The following is a 15,898-nucleotide window of genomic DNA, read 5'->3' on the forward strand; positions in this document are numbered from 1 at the left end:
TCAGCAGTAAGAGTTCTTCAGCTTCATTGGTGGTGTGGCGAATCATCTTGCTGTTTGCCGGTTTGATAGTCGGCGAGCAAACAACGGGGTCGCTGACCGGAGCCGAGTCAACGTGTTCCGGTGGTGTTTCGTTTAAATAAGCGTATGAATCAGCGCTGAACCGTTTTTTTTCAAAGCCTGGCAAGCCTCCATTGTCTTCGTTCAAAGCAGAAGTAGGCGAATCGATGTTCACACCTAAATAGTTGCTAGCCTGTTCTTTAAAGTCGCGTTTCGCGTTTTCCCTTTCCAAGACGTATTCCATGGGCTGTTTGGCGCGATCTGCGTACTGATCAAGCCAGGCTTTGTTGGTTCGACACGACGCTGCCAGAATCTTAGTGTAGTTTCGCACTCGCGAATATAGAGAGGTTTCGAAAACATGTTCTAGACCGCTGTTAGCCAAGTCAATTTGGCTTTGGCGCAAATCATTCATGATTTGACTTGATATGCAGAACAAGTGACTAATGTTGGCAAACTTCATGTCGCAGTTCATGTCAAACAAGTCCTGCAGCATTTTTTTATTGATATAACTGTCCAATTGCGACTCAAACTCGAGTTGCACCGGCGTTTTATTTTCTTTCCGTAGAGTTTCAAGGTCTTCCTTTTCCTTCTTGTCCAAGTAGCTCTTTATCTTCTTGAACATGAGCATTTTGCGCATTAGGTATTCTTCCGTTGTACGTCTTAGTAAAGCTTCAGACAAAGGAGCAGCGCGAGCCAACGCTACCTTGTCGGTTTTGAGAGAAGTTATCGCGGTTTGGATAGAGTCATTTATCGTGTTCATCCGTTTTTTAACGAGCAAACCAAGCTCGAACTGTTCCAGTTCTTGTAATTTTTCTTTGGAAACACCTGCAAAATTTACGTCGGAACCACTTACAAGCTTGCAACAGGCTTCTTGACAAGTCGTCGAGAAACTCAGTTATACTTTTGGAAGAAGATAACATCTAATTATTTACATCTGAGCACGTCACTATGTTTCAAACAAAGTGATACACGCCTCAAACGATGGTTTCGAACTGTCAGTTTAATGAACGAATGTGTTTAGATAAACCGATTTATTTCTGATAGATAATTACAATATTTTATTTATCCCAGATAATAATTAAATTTTTCAAACTTTAGAACTATGTTTTGACAATGGAATTACGTTAAAAACTGACTTACGAGATATACTAATTTAGTACTTTTATTACGTTTATTATTCTTTTTTATTATTAGTAATATCGAAGAGTGTGAATGTTTGGCTACTCGAGACAAAAGTGGCGCTAGACGGCATTTTAAGATATTTCATAAAAATCGGGTAACCACCGCCTATGGTCATTTTGTCTTGTTTCTGCAGCATTTCAGACAAGTACAGCTTGTAAGTCAGCGGATAGTCCAAAATGTAAGAATAAGGCAAACTTTGAATCGTGCAAATGCAGTTTTCCAATTGTGTAATGCTGTTTTGCATTTCTTCTGGCGTTACTAACTTGTACTCGACGAGAATAATGAACATGATGTGGATGCACATTTCGAGTGCAAGCAAAATAGCCAGGATCGTGTTTGTGTCGAGCTTGAGCTGTTTCCCTGTCTGTTGAACGGTAAACGTTTGCGATATCTGGTGTAGCAAAACTATGAGCAAGTTTTTTTCTACCATTTGCACATCGATCAAATGGTATCTGGCGGTGAACAAAAAAACGATTAACGTGCGCGCCCCAATGTCGAAGTTGAGCGCTTTGTAGTTCAGGCACTGTTCTTTCTGAGGCACTGTACCGATTTTCAAGTATGTTCCGCAAATTATCCAAATAGTGATGACCTCTGTTATGTTTGCTATCAACTTGTACTTGTTTATGTTTGCTAAAAGATAAGTGAAACACTCTAAATAGATATGGGAAATATCCATGGCAGTGAAACCCTGGGTAGCCAGACAACTGCCTTTTTTCGTGCTGTCGTATATAGAGCGTAGCAGCCGTCTGCAAATGCACAGAGCAATGTGGTCTTGGTAGTCGTTAAATCGGGTTATGCTGACAATGGTGTTTAACGTTGTAAATACACGGTGATTTTTTGGTAAATTCATGAAAAATCTAATGATTGGATTCAGGTCTGTTGCACCGTTGTAGTTCATCTTGTATGTATGTTCTACTTTTTTAGCGTATATGTCTTGAATAATCTCGCTCAATTTTGACACTTCATCTCCGATAGATGCCAGTATAGTTTGAATCATAACGAGGTTTTTGTTTTCCTTCGGATCGGTGGGTTTACTTTGCGGGGACGTTACTTGCTTTTGTTTCGCGTGCATCCGGTCGTAGAAAAACGAAATGTTTTGAGAAATTTTTTCGCTCGTTGCCAAGCTTATGTTTTTGTAAACATTGAGCTGCTCAGGTGTTAATTTCGCTGTCGACTTGAGTTCGTCAGGCAGCTGGGCGGGCCATTGCGAATTCTCAAAATAGTACTTTTCGTCCACAAACGGAAGGCCAGAAGCCAGACTAGCTTGGCGCGCTTTAAGGTCGGTCTCCAGTGCGTAGTGCACCGATTTAATAGAATGTTCAATAATAAATTGCTCAACTAACGCGGCAACCACTTGCACGTTTTCGTTAGCTACCACTAAAACAGCATGCTCAAACGAAGCTGCAGACGCAACTTCGTTAATGAAGCTCGAATTGGTCGAAGGAGTTCGAATCAGCAAACGAAAATGACGTGCAATAGTATTTCTTAAAGGCAAACGACCGTTAATACCAACTAAGTTCGAAGACAAACAGCTCACAAGTTGGCTGGCGGCTTTTTTAATCAAGTTCTTGTCGGTTTCTAGGGCAAAGTCTTTACGAATCAGTTCCAAAGTTGTTTGCACGGCAATAACAGATGCTTTTTCTGTAAGTACAATTATCAGATCCTTCAGTGCACGCTCCATAGCAAGGGGGACAGCGATTTTAAGTTCTGGGAATTTTTGAAACAACGCCAAAGAAGGATTGATCGAAGCGCTGGCGATCAGCGTGTTTAACAACTTAGACCGCGACGGAGCTTGAAACATTACGTTTTCATTTGAATTCAATTTAATATCGTTTTCAAAAGCCAAACTTTCTTTTTCCAAAGAAGGATTTGCGTTCATTTCATCGTAAGTGTGCATAAAGTTGGCATTCGTTACCGGGGTTTTGTTGACATGGCCATCGTTTAAAGGTTCAAACAGTCTTGTGTTAATTTGAGAATTCGTAAGGTAGTTTTGAATTTCCAAATCCAAAGTCTGGAATGCAATTTCAATTGAATTTTGAACGCGAGTAGAAACCTTAGGACTGCGATATACGGTAGTAAGTAAGTTGTAAATAGAATTGTTCCAAGCGTTTGTTTTACTGAACACTTTACTGTGCTTTTGAGTCATAAGGCAGTTGCACACGAATGGAATAACAACGTCGAGTGCGTTATACTCAAGAGATAGCATGATAAGCTGCTTTATATCTAAGCACTTTGCCTTGATTGGCTTGTCACGTGCAAGCGTCAAACTTCCTAGCCACGTGCCGAAATTTTTGATAGCCTGGAGGTAGACTGGCGAATTCTCCAAAACCTTTACGTAGCGCAGCAGCAAATTAATGCAATCGTATGTAATGTAACAAACGGTGTTGACAAAAGTGTCAGGTTTGATTTCGTATACTAACTTTGAGTATATGTCAACCAAGTTTATTTCTGACATCGCTCGCTGCACAACCAGCGTGTATGCTATCCAAAGAAGATCACAGTTGTTATTAATTAAATTGACCGTATCGACGCACTGCTTAAAGTTTTCGTTGTTGATGGTGTTTAGTACGCTGTTAATGTTTTGCTTAACAACCATACTGGGCATTTTGATAGACATTCCGATTTCACTTTCATCCAATATTTTTTCGAGATCTGCGAAATTATCGATTGTGGGAATCTCTGTCAAAGCAAGGTTCTCTTCAGCTGCAAACGAATTATTGCCGCTTTGAGGCTTGATGAGGAATTCTGAGTAGTTGTTGGCGTAATTGGGAGGAGTGAGATTGTATTCGGGAGGGATTTCAAGCTTTAAAGAGCTTAACACAGTTTGGAACATTTCAGGCATAATTTTCTCGTCTATCTTTATCAGCGCACAGTCATGATACTTTTCCTGAATACAGCTCAGTAAAGTATTTAAAGATTCAATTAGTTTCGGGAACAGATCGTTCAAAGCTTCTAGTATTAGTATTTTCTTGATAACGACAGGCGATGTATAAATCATAGGCAGAGATTCAGATAATGCGACGAGACCGAATTTGAACATTTTAGACTGGCGAGGAGACGTAAGTGCTTCAATTAAGCATTTGTACGCTAGAGCGTGTAAATCTGGCAACGACAACAGAAGATCATTGCCTAAAAGCTTACCCATTAAAATAGCTGTCAATTTGAGTTCTAAGTTTGGGTACTGGTTGAAGTACGGAATTTCCTTGAATAAAGCAGCGAAGAAGGAAAGACACAGCTGATACGAAGGTGATTCAATCTTCGACTCTTGAAGCTTTTTGAGAAATTGTATCAGTTTGTCAGCGGAAATTTCCAGACGGTAGTATGGAACTAAAATGATATCGGTAGGAGAAATTTCGGAATCTGATAACCTGCCGAGAGATTCGTTAATATTTTCGTCTGCATTACTGTTCGCTTCATTTTTCTTAGGGAGTGCAGCTCGAGTACTAGTGTCCGGCGAAGCGTCTTGATTAACGTAGTACTTAGAAATGTTAACAAGCTTTTCGAGTTCTTTGCAGCACTGAGAATTTAAATTAAGTTGATTTTGAAATAGAACGAGCAAGAACTTAAATACTCGCGCGTCTACCAATAAAAGTGATTGTTTGACATTGCTTGCATCGAGGAATTCCAGTAGATGATAAAGATAGAGCATGACGCGAAGTTGAATGTCGCGGCTATTGCTGTTTAGCGATTTATTGATGAATTGTCCGAACAAAACGCAAAAGGCTTGGAACACGTTGGACTTAACTTTGCTCTGCAATAATTTTTGGATTTGTTCGTTCAGCAGTTTAGGATCGCCGTCCATATTTTTCAAAATGTAGTCACACAGTGAAATGTACGAAAACGAAACTTCGGATGACGTTATGATTTGGTTAATGAGCGACGAGCCGTTTACGCGGTCAAATTCGAACGCAAATTCCACGAAACTCATATGAGACACTTCCTCCAACAAAGACAAAGGGAACAACTCGTAGTCTTTAGGCTGCCGCTTCTTCACGTAATTCACACAGGCGAGGAGGTTTTTTGCTGGGCTCATGTTTTGCAGCTGGGTGTCTTCGATGTCGGCCAAAAACCAAAACAATGCAGCCTGCCACGCTCGTAACAAACTAACCCACTCGCTGTACAAGTTAGGTGTTGAAAAATACTGCGCGACTATGTTGTTTAATTTTTCAAATACGTGTTTCCAGCAAATGAGAGGAAAGTATGAACCAAGCACTTGGATTATGCTTTCGAGTCTCACACCGAGTTCGAGTGACTTTTCTCTGAAGTTCTTCAAAACATTCGATAAACAAATAACAACCACGCTGTCATCACAAAGCAACAAGTAGTTAATCTTTGCCTGATCGGAATGGCTCGAAGAGTTTTCAAACTCTTGAATGGCTTGCTCTATGACCTCGCAAAGTCGAGATGTAGACAAAAGTTCGTCTGCCGTGAGTTGAGAAATGAGACTAGCAAGATCCTTTTTAAAAGAAACGCCCTGCATCTTTATTAAACATTGGTATTTGAAAATTCAAAATTAGACCAATTCGTTTTTTTCAAATTAATTATCTATACATTTATCTATAGATTTTTTTTAATTTATTTTGGAGATTTTTTTTTAATTGCAGCTGAGAGTATGGATGATATACCAAAATCTAAGATTCTTGAAGACCAAATTAAAACTTGGAAAAAAGATATAAACGATTTGGACGACGACTTCAAAAAGAGCACAAACACCATCAAAGAAATCGACGCCAAGATTTATTCGTATGCCAGTAAGTAAACGCTATTAACCAGTTTTAGAAACATTTGCTGAATTCACCTTGCAACAAGAATATATCAACAACTCAGCGACAGATTTGTTAAATACTTTGTGCAGTCTTGAAGAATACCAAAACTCATTAGAATCTAAAATTAACACCATTGAAAAAGAGATTGACCAGAGATTCACTGAAACGTCCGCCACGAAAGTGACGTCTCCACTTGAAAACTCTTACCAAGCTCTTCAAAAAGAACTGTTAGAAGTCGAAAGCGCGCTTCTAGATCTGGTTAAAGACAAGGACATTTTGAATCTAAAGTCTTCCTCACCAGAGCTGCACCAATTAATTAAATTACTAGATAGAAACCGAGTTATTATTGAAGAACTAAAAAGTCCAAAAAATAAAGATTAAATGCCGTCGTAGACATGAAGTTTCGATCTATTTTGTTTTTTGATTTAGACCAAAAAGATTTGTCTAATCATTTTTTTGAGAAGGCAGCTTTGTATGCTATCGCGACCAATTTATCGTTGGACAAAACAACCAACACTATCGCGCTGAATCCAAAGCTTTTGAATCTTTTCACTAAAATACCTCACAAGACTTTAGTAAACACTCTGCTACACATGCCAATTGAAACTTACTTTGACTCACTTCAAAATCCAATTGCTTTCTCCCAGCTCACTGCACTTATTGAGTTTTATTCGCTCAAAGGCATCGTACTTTCCATCTGTGACAGCCAACAACTTGAGGTTTTAATTAATTCGAAGCAGTCTACGAGCGGTTTTTTAATATTAGTCAGGTTTTCGATTTCGATTACTACACCGCTTAATTTGTTTTTGGTTTCCACAATATCAAATTTCTTCGTCATACTGATTATTCCTGTCTCTGAAACTGTTCTATTGCTGCCTTATTTCAATTCATTGACTCGTATCCTGTGTGTTGAGCTAGATCAAATTGATTCTCAGCTGCTATCTACGATCACAGACTCTTTTAAACTGCTTGTGGAACTACAACTAGGCTTATTTTCTAACGATCCTCAACTGATCGACAGATACAAAAAAGTGACTGAATCCACTGTTTTTACGCACGATGATAAATTCTTGCTTCAAAAGCCTTTAGACACCGTCAATGAAATTTGTTTGTTCGAAATATATCGCAGAATGCTCCTGGATGAGAACAAATACAAGACGTATTGTGTTGCAATTGAAACTTTTTTTGAGTCTTATAAGGATAACAAAGCCTATGTGGTTTACGCCGGCTGCGGTACTGGAGGAATTCTGTACCAACTTTTTCGATCTAAAAATTTCCGTTTACAGAACGATGAAATTGTTTATTTCAAAACATCGGATGGCTCAAAAATCATCGTCAGCATATACGCCGTTGAACTCAATAAATACGCGTGCGCAACTGTTTTAGCTCAGTGTGCTTATGCGGACGACGAGCTTTTCAGGTTTTTTAAACTAGTCAAGTTCATCAATTCGGATATCGTTGATGTCGCATTCGACCACCCAATTTCTTTGTTTTTCAGTGAAATGCTCGGCTCTTTCGGTAACAATGAACAGTACTGTGATATTGTGTATAATCTTCGCAAAATCAGGCATAAGACTTACGCTCAATGCGTATTTATTCCTAACGTCATTAACGAGTATATTTATCCGGTCCAAAGCTTTCAGCTACGAGAAGCTGTGGCTAAGTTGGATGATTACGACTACATGTACGTAGTTCAAACTAATTGCATTTATCCACTCACAGATAGTTGTTTAATAAGTAGTTGGTCAACAACAAATGGCTACGTGTCGGAAAATCTGTCTAACACGAAGCTATACCATGAGAGTTCGATTCTGAATCACACTTATTACTGTGAATATAGTCAACAGACAACTTTTTTGATTGCTGACGGGTGTTGTTTAGACGGTTTCATCGGCTATTTCGAATCAAGCTTAATTTCTGAAATCAAATTATTACCATTTAGCGCCGAACACAGATCGACATCTTGGTACCCCATTTTTTTTCCGATTAAACCCATTTTTTTTCTTGGAAAAAACACAGTTTTTGTAACTATCAGTCGAACCATAAAACCTGGTCAAATCGAGTACAGATGGACTGTAGAAACCAAAGCTTCTCTTAAACAATCTCATTTTTTTTCTATACCTTCCAACTACGTTCTAAATTCAACAGTTTTGCTTTCATAAAAATAATATATTTTTCTCGTTTAATTCAGCTTAAATAATGCGAAACCCAATAACAGGTCTAAGGCATGTCGTTCAATATAATATTGAAAAATGTACCTAAAAAGTCTATTGTAAGGATTGACCTCGACTTATATAACTTAGGAAACGCGACTGAGATAAAATCAAATAGCAACGATGCGATTGAATATTTCGGTATACTTTCTGTGCCGGTTGGAATTCATTATTTACAACTAAATCCGGACCAAATAAATCGATCTTCGTACATCATAATAGGTCATCACAATAGCAATGTCTATCTTCGTTACGACGTTTGTCAAGAAAACTTTGTTCCAGAATTTGCAAATGAAGAAGACGTATGCATTCGCAAAGGCATCGAAAATCTAACTTTCCTTCAGAACAGTGTTCCTTTCAAAACTTCTCATCACACGCTACTGCATGATACACTGAAACACACGCAATTTTTGCATAAATTGCTCGCGGCCCGATTTAATCTAGGTGCTGTGTCATGTAACGATTTTATAGATTATGTACAGGAAAACGCGAAGCCTATTGATCTCAAGCAGACTTCGATTGATAGTATGGACTGTTTGATTAAACTAGCTCAAGCTCATTTTTTTTCTTTCGCGTTTCGAACTCTTGAGCAGGAAGCTTTGCTTGATGTAAGCGCCGAGTTTTGTCTTTTCTATTTGTTGTGTGCACTTTTGTTATTAAATGAACAGGCATTTGATAATTTTGTGACCTTTTTCTCTAATATTTGTAACACCGACACGTCTCAGTTTAAAACCATATCAGCTAAAATAGCACAGGTTCTACTTTTGGTAGCAACATATCTATATAGCGAAGATCAGTCTTTTGACGATGAAACGTCTTTACAATCATTAGATGTAAAGGGATTTTTGACTTATATTGAATTAGTTCATGACTGTTATTCGGATAAGAAAATTATAAATATTGCTAATACTATATGTGTAAGTTTAAAAAAATATCAAATTATAGAATTTATTAACTAAAGCGTCAAAAATGCCGATTTTAGAACTTTTAAAGCTTAATTTATTAGATAATTAGTAATTAATTAAAGGGTTATTGTTTTTCAGAACGATTGCGAGGCTTTGGTTTATTATTAGTAGACGACTCGCTGGAAAAGTGGCTATTAGACTCATCATTATCAGATTCATAGCTGTAATCGCTGTTAGTTTCATCGTTTAATTCTGCATTTCTTAATTGTTGTTGATATTGAGCGCACAACTTATTTAGTTCTGCGACGCGTTCATTATAATCTTGAACAATTTTTTGATTTCGGACGCCAACGTAATGGCAGTAAATCATCAACGCCAAGGCGATCCCCATGAGCAAAGTATACAATAAACTACCTAAATCGCTAGCCATAAATTCGAAAAAACGAGGGAATTTTTCCATTAGATAAGGTGTTTTGACTCGTATCTCATCTTCCATTTCGTAGTTTGACCCATCTAATTTGAACGACTTGACGACTCTGGCAGTCAGCACAAGCAAAAACATCATACGAGAATTCATCATATCTTATTACTTATAATCAAAAATTTTTAGCAAGAATAATGTGAATAGTTTTTTAATGAGTAACTAAAAAAATTGGTTGCTGGTAATCTCAACAAAAAATCTTGGAAAAAGCTTGGCAAATTATTTTTTGACAATTCTTAATATTTATTATTATTTCCAAAACGACAAAACAACAATAATTATTTGTACATCCGTCAAAATATTGTCGCTATCCTACAATGACTTCCACTGCAGCATCCAAAGTTATCACTCTTGATTGTTCCATACCGTCAAAAGATAACATCGTCGATGTAGCTGAATTGACTCAATTTTTTTACAACAAAATTAAGGTTGCAGGAAAAACTGGAAACTTTGAAAAGCGTGACTCCAGCGGAAAGATAACAAAGCTAGTTGTCGTATCTAATGAAGGCGACATTATCAAGGTAGAATCTCAAGTTCCTATGAAAAATCGTTACATTAAATACTTGACTAAAATGTACTTCAACAGTGTTTTGCTCAGAGATTACCTCCGTGTTTTGACGAACGGTAAAAACAACTACATTGTACGATACTTTAAAAAAGACCTTGGAGTTGTATCTGCTTAATTCGGCAGTTAAATTCTAAAATTATAACGAAATAATTTCTGTGAAAATTACTAAATCCTTATATCATTAAAAATATACTTCCCAAGTGCATTTTTTTCGAAAATTTTTTGGTAAAATAAAATAATTTAATTGTGAATTATACCCGCACGCTATTGTAACTTGCAAGTAACATTACAGTTTGTGGGATTAATTTTTTTGGAAATTTAAATCTAATAAATTATTTTAGATATTTCGATTTTAATAAAACTTCAGTATTAACAAAAATAGTTTAAGTTCACGCTACTCCATTGATGTCATGAGTCATGATTTGACAAATACTGATTTAGACCGTATTATCTTGGCATCCACCGAGCATGCGGTGCAAAGTCATCAGAAAAGCAGCTTTCGGTCTAAACCGCAAAAAAACGACATGCTTCGCATAATTAAAACGTCTCAGAAAGACCAAAAAAAAGGTTACAGACAAAATTTAGGTCAAAAAAAACAACTTATGACTTCACGCTTCAAATTAAACACTTACGCCAAACGCCAATTTACCAACACCAATCTCAGCAGCAAAAGTATAGAGCATTCTAGCAGCCCAGTAAATGCAGAACAATTAATCAAACGGAAACTCTCTTTCAACGACGATGAAAAAGAACTCGTTGTTAATTTTTATGATAGCCCTATTATTAATATTAATAAATCGACAGGCGTTTTAAAACTGTCATGCAATAATTTTAAAAACTCTAAAACTTTGTTGGCGTTGAATATGTGTTTACATCCGTTTAGCATGATCGTTCAAGCCGTTCCAAATAACCCAAGCACTTGGCTCGTTTTGGAAAACGGCGCAACGATCGGAACTTTCTTCAATGAAATGGAGATCAATGAAACAACTAAATGGACTAAAAATCGCATGCTTGCGCGAGCATCAGTTTTAAAGCAATATCTAATGCAAAAACTTAAAGAAATTTAATTTATAATACTCATACTTAATGGAAGTGTCTGTTTTTAGGTTACTAACTGTTGAGAATTTTTAATTTTTAGAAACATGTTTTATAAAATAAACAATAAACTATTGCAATACGTTTAATTGACCCTTGGTATTTTTCCCGAGGTCGTTCTCAATCCATTTTGGACGACCATGTCAGGCACGTTGTTCACAACAACAACAGGGCGACTTGACAAAGAAGGGGAAATTTCACCCGAGTTGTGCAACGCCATGAGATCTTGATCAGAAAGCTTGTGTGCGCGAGGTATAGCTCCACCGCCGGCTATGGTTCCTTTGATTACCGTATCTAACTCTTCATCTCCTCTGATTGCTAATTGCAAGTGACGAGGAGTGATTCTCTTTTGTTTCAAGTCTCGTGAGGCGTTGCCTGCAAGCTCAATAACTTCAGCAGTGATATATTCAAGAGTGGCAGCCATATAGACTGCAGCAGTGCTGCTAACTCGTCCGTTGGCTGGTGTAAGCAGTCTCAAAAGACGGTGAATTCTTCCTACTGGAAACTGCAATCCTGCTCGAGCAGCTCTGGTCGTTGGAACTTTTTTGGTAGCATTCGTAGCTGCTTTACCTTTTCCTCCTACTTTTCCTCCTACTTTACCACCGACTTTACCGCCTACTTTACCCACATGGTGTACACTCTTTCCAATTCCTTCCATTTTCGTGGTCTAATTTTCTAGTTATCGAATTTATTTTAATAATAATAATTTTTAATTTTCTAGAAATTTTACTAATTTTTGAAATTTTTATCAAAATTTTTGTTCATGTTGATAGAAAAACAAACAGCTAATAAAAAGAATATCAATCAGTCGTGTAAAAAATGCTATTATGGAGACAAAAACTCTGCTTTGTTCTGTTTAACTTGTGAAAACCTTAATTTAGACCTTGATGTAAACAATTTGAATCCTGCGTCGATTTTTCCCACTCTTTCTTTTTTGCCCGATGTCAATTGCAATAATCTTAAGAAAGATTTTTTAACAATTGCAAAAAAATTACACCCCGATTTTTATTCAGCGCGTGAGCAGTCTTACTGTCTAGAAAAAGTCACTGAGATTTTTTCTCACGTGAATTCTCTGTACCACAAACTCATAGATGAAACTAAGAGAGCAGAGTTCGTCTTAAGTTTATTTTACGCACAACAAGAAGAGGACGAAAATGAAAACATCACTGACATCGACTTTCTTGATCAAATTTTCGATCTAAACTGTGAAATAAAATCCGTTTCCAACCAAAATGAACTCCACAAACTAAAGAATAAAATCTCTTCGTTAGAAAAAGACGTCAGTTCCAAGTTAAAACAAGAACTTCAGAGTTATTATCCAAACAGCTTTAAATTCAGCAATAAGTTAAGCTCTAAACATCTGCTCCGCGACGAAAGATATTATAGGGTTAAATCTTTGTGCGGGAAACTAAAATTGATTAAAAAATTGCACTCTGAAATAGCAGAAACTTATCTTAAATTAAGCACAAGCAAGAAACTTTAGTTTTTGCTTTGATAATCTTTTTTTATAAAAAAATTGCATTTTACACACAAATAAATTTGTAGATCATACTTGAATTAATTGTATTTAGAAAATATATATAATCGAAAAATTAGCGTCTATCGGTTTTTCCGTTGCTCCGTTTACCAGAAAATATGTGTTTTGGTTTCATAGTACCGATGAATCGATCGCTTTCGTGAGACTGCCATTTCTGTTGGTTTGAACCAGGTGTAACAAATCGTTTTTGGATTTTCTTAATGTGTTTTTCAGACTCAGCAAGCAGCTCAGGGTGGTTTTTGAAACCTTTAGATTTACGATCTTTGGGCAGCAAATCAAGTTTGGTTTTAATTCCTTTGGCTCCTGTGCGTCTGGCAAGCTTGAACTTTCTAATGCGTTTTTGCAAAGACTGTGCATTGTCTGAATTAGAGATTTGAGGGACGTCAACGTTAATATCTTCTTTATTAAGTTCAGTGTCGGAGTTTGACATTAAATAGTCGTCTTCGTCAGACACATAATCAGAATCAATATCTGTTGAAATAGTTTTCAACTTCTGCAATACATCTTCAGGTTCAATATTGAGTTCCTCCAAACGCTTTTTAAACTCACTCGTATCGATAAATTGGCGAGAATTGATAGCAGAACTCTTGGATCGTTTCATTATAGAAAGAAGTCGCTTAGCTTCAGCTTCAACGCGCATTTCGTATATAGAATTTTTCAACTCGTACCACTGCTCTGTAGGTTCGTTCAAAGACTTATTCCACAACAACTCGATTTCTTGCTCTTCTTTTTCCAAAGTCTCAAGCTTGGCACAAATATCTTCGTCAATAAAATCGTAGATGTTTTTGCCTTCAAAGAACTCAGGGAATTTATCGTTTTTCCAATCGTCATTGGCTAGCAGCCACTTCTCGTTGGCACCAATACTAAACACACCAGCTCCACCCTGCTTGTTGATATATTCAGATATGGAATCGAGCGTAAGTTTTTGTTTGGTCTCTTCTACAGGAGGTATGTAAGCAGGTCTTTGGGGATTCGGTTGTACATTTGAAACATATGAAGATTCTGTGTTAACAACAGATTTACCTGAAAGTAACTTGTTTCTCTTACGTAACGCCACAAGCATTTCACAAGCTTTGTTTTTTGCTTCGTCCAAACCTTCTCCTGTTTTGGTCGAACATCCAACAAATTGAATAAATTCAAAATAATTAGACAAAGAGTGAATCAAATTGAGCTCTTCTTGAGAAATTTCGGAAGGCTTGCAAATATCAATCTTGTTTAATACAACAACTACTGGTTTATTTTTAAGTACAGCAGCAAGAGAAATGAGCAAGTTGACTTGCTCTTCAATTGTGTAACCACAAGTTGTAGAAATATCAATTAGAAACAAAATTGCAGCAGGTAAGTGCGCTAAACTGACAATACTTGTCATTTCAATAGTATTTCTAGCATTTAGCGGACGATCTAATATACCAGGCGTATCGATTACCTGCCATTTTTCGAGTTGGTAATCAAAATGACCTACGTAAAGAGAACGAGTGGTGAAAGCCCAGTTTGCGGTTTCTACATTAGCGTTAGAAAGTACATTCATAAAAGTACTTTTACCGACATTTGGGTGGCCGGCCAAAAGTAAAGTTTTGGAAAATACATTTATGTTTGGAAGTCTAGACAGATGACGTCTAACTTCTTCTAGATAAGCTAACGTATCTTTGAGCTTGCGTACCAAAGTACACATACGTCCTAAAGCTGCTTTTTTTAGCATTTTACATTTAAACGGGGAGTCTGCATACTTCAGAAGTTTAACGTATTCTTTAGCTATTCGATCGATGAATTTTGTAACATTGCTCACTTGACCAAGAGCAATTTTAAAATGATCTTTGTCATATAATACGTTTGCCAAATCGGCGTAGAAAGGATGTATCGATTCTATTTTTGGAAACTGTGTTATTATTGCTGACAGTTTATCATGGAAAGTTTGTTGTGCAAACTTGACTTTTCGCATATAAAAAGACCTTATTCGACGAATATCATACTGTGGATGGACCACCGTCGGAGTTTTCCTCTGCGTACCAGATAATACAACATCAATTAAGTCATTTGATGATAATATTGTCTGAATATTCTAAATATACATCTTCATATATTTTTTTAAACTTACATTGAACGAATGCAATTGCGCAAAAGCATTAGTCTCCATTTTGAGACCCATTTGTTTGACAAAATAATATAATAAATAAGAATTTTTTAGTATGTTTATTAATTATTTTTAAACATAACAAAAAAAATTCTTATCATCAAGATGTCTGAAGAAAGCATAATCAACACTGAGCAACCTGAGGCTTACATCGCACCAGAACCCGAAAAGATAATTGAGTCTATAGATAATGCTATAGAATTATTATTAAAAGACGCGATTAAAACTGGGGACATACGAATTGGCGCTAACGAAGTAATTAAGGCTATCGAAAGCAAGCGGGCTCATTATGTTTTCTTAGCGGCTGACAACAAAGAAGAAAACATTAACAACGTAGTACGACTTCTTGCTAAGAAGAACGAAATTGAAGTTATTGATGTACCCCAAGCTATGCAACTCGGTGAATGGTGTGGACTTTGCAAACTTGACATCAATGGACAACCGAGAAACATTAGAAGCACTTCTTGCGCAGCCATTCTTTCAATCAAAAAGACTACTCAAGCATTGACATTCTTGAAAGAGCACATTAAATCCTTAAAAGAGTAAATTCTTTTTTTTAGTTCTGTTTAATATTATTTTATAGTTTTTCAGATATATTCAAGTGTTTTCTCAGCTGTATGTTGTATTAAAACTTGTTAAATTATATGGATTATTTACCAGTAAGGTTAAAAAACGAAATTCTTCATATTATTAGCTTTATGTATTTTTCTAATTTCTAAACTATATTAGTTTAGTTAATAAGCTAATATGGTCCATGAAATAGAAAATCTTTGTCCAATATTTTACCCTTCATCTTATCACTGTCCACTTCTACATCATTACCGTGTATTCTTACTTTGATAATAAAATCTTAAACTCACAATCGTTTTTAAGCATACAAGCGACTAGTTAAAGTTTGTAGTTTTCAAAAATTTAAGCTTCGTGCTTGATCAAAAAATATCTACTAATTTGTTGCTGATAGCA

General features: G+C 36.5%; 1 pseudogene; it reads right to left on the bottom strand.

Annotated features, from left to right (window-relative positions):
* Nucleotides 1-12,859: 12,859 nt before the first annotated feature.
* On the bottom strand, nucleotides 12,860-14,938 carry LOC142597883 (GTP-binding protein 4 pseudogene; annotated as a pseudogene).
* Nucleotides 14,939-15,898: the final 960 nt, after the last annotated feature.

The sequence above is a fragment of the Dermatophagoides farinae genome, unplaced genomic scaffold (assembly GCF_024713945.1).
Source record: "Dermatophagoides farinae isolate YC_2012a unplaced genomic scaffold, ASM2471394v1 contig1, whole genome shotgun sequence".
Classification (NCBI taxonomy): Eukaryota; Metazoa; Arthropoda; class Arachnida; order Sarcoptiformes; family Pyroglyphidae; genus Dermatophagoides; species Dermatophagoides farinae.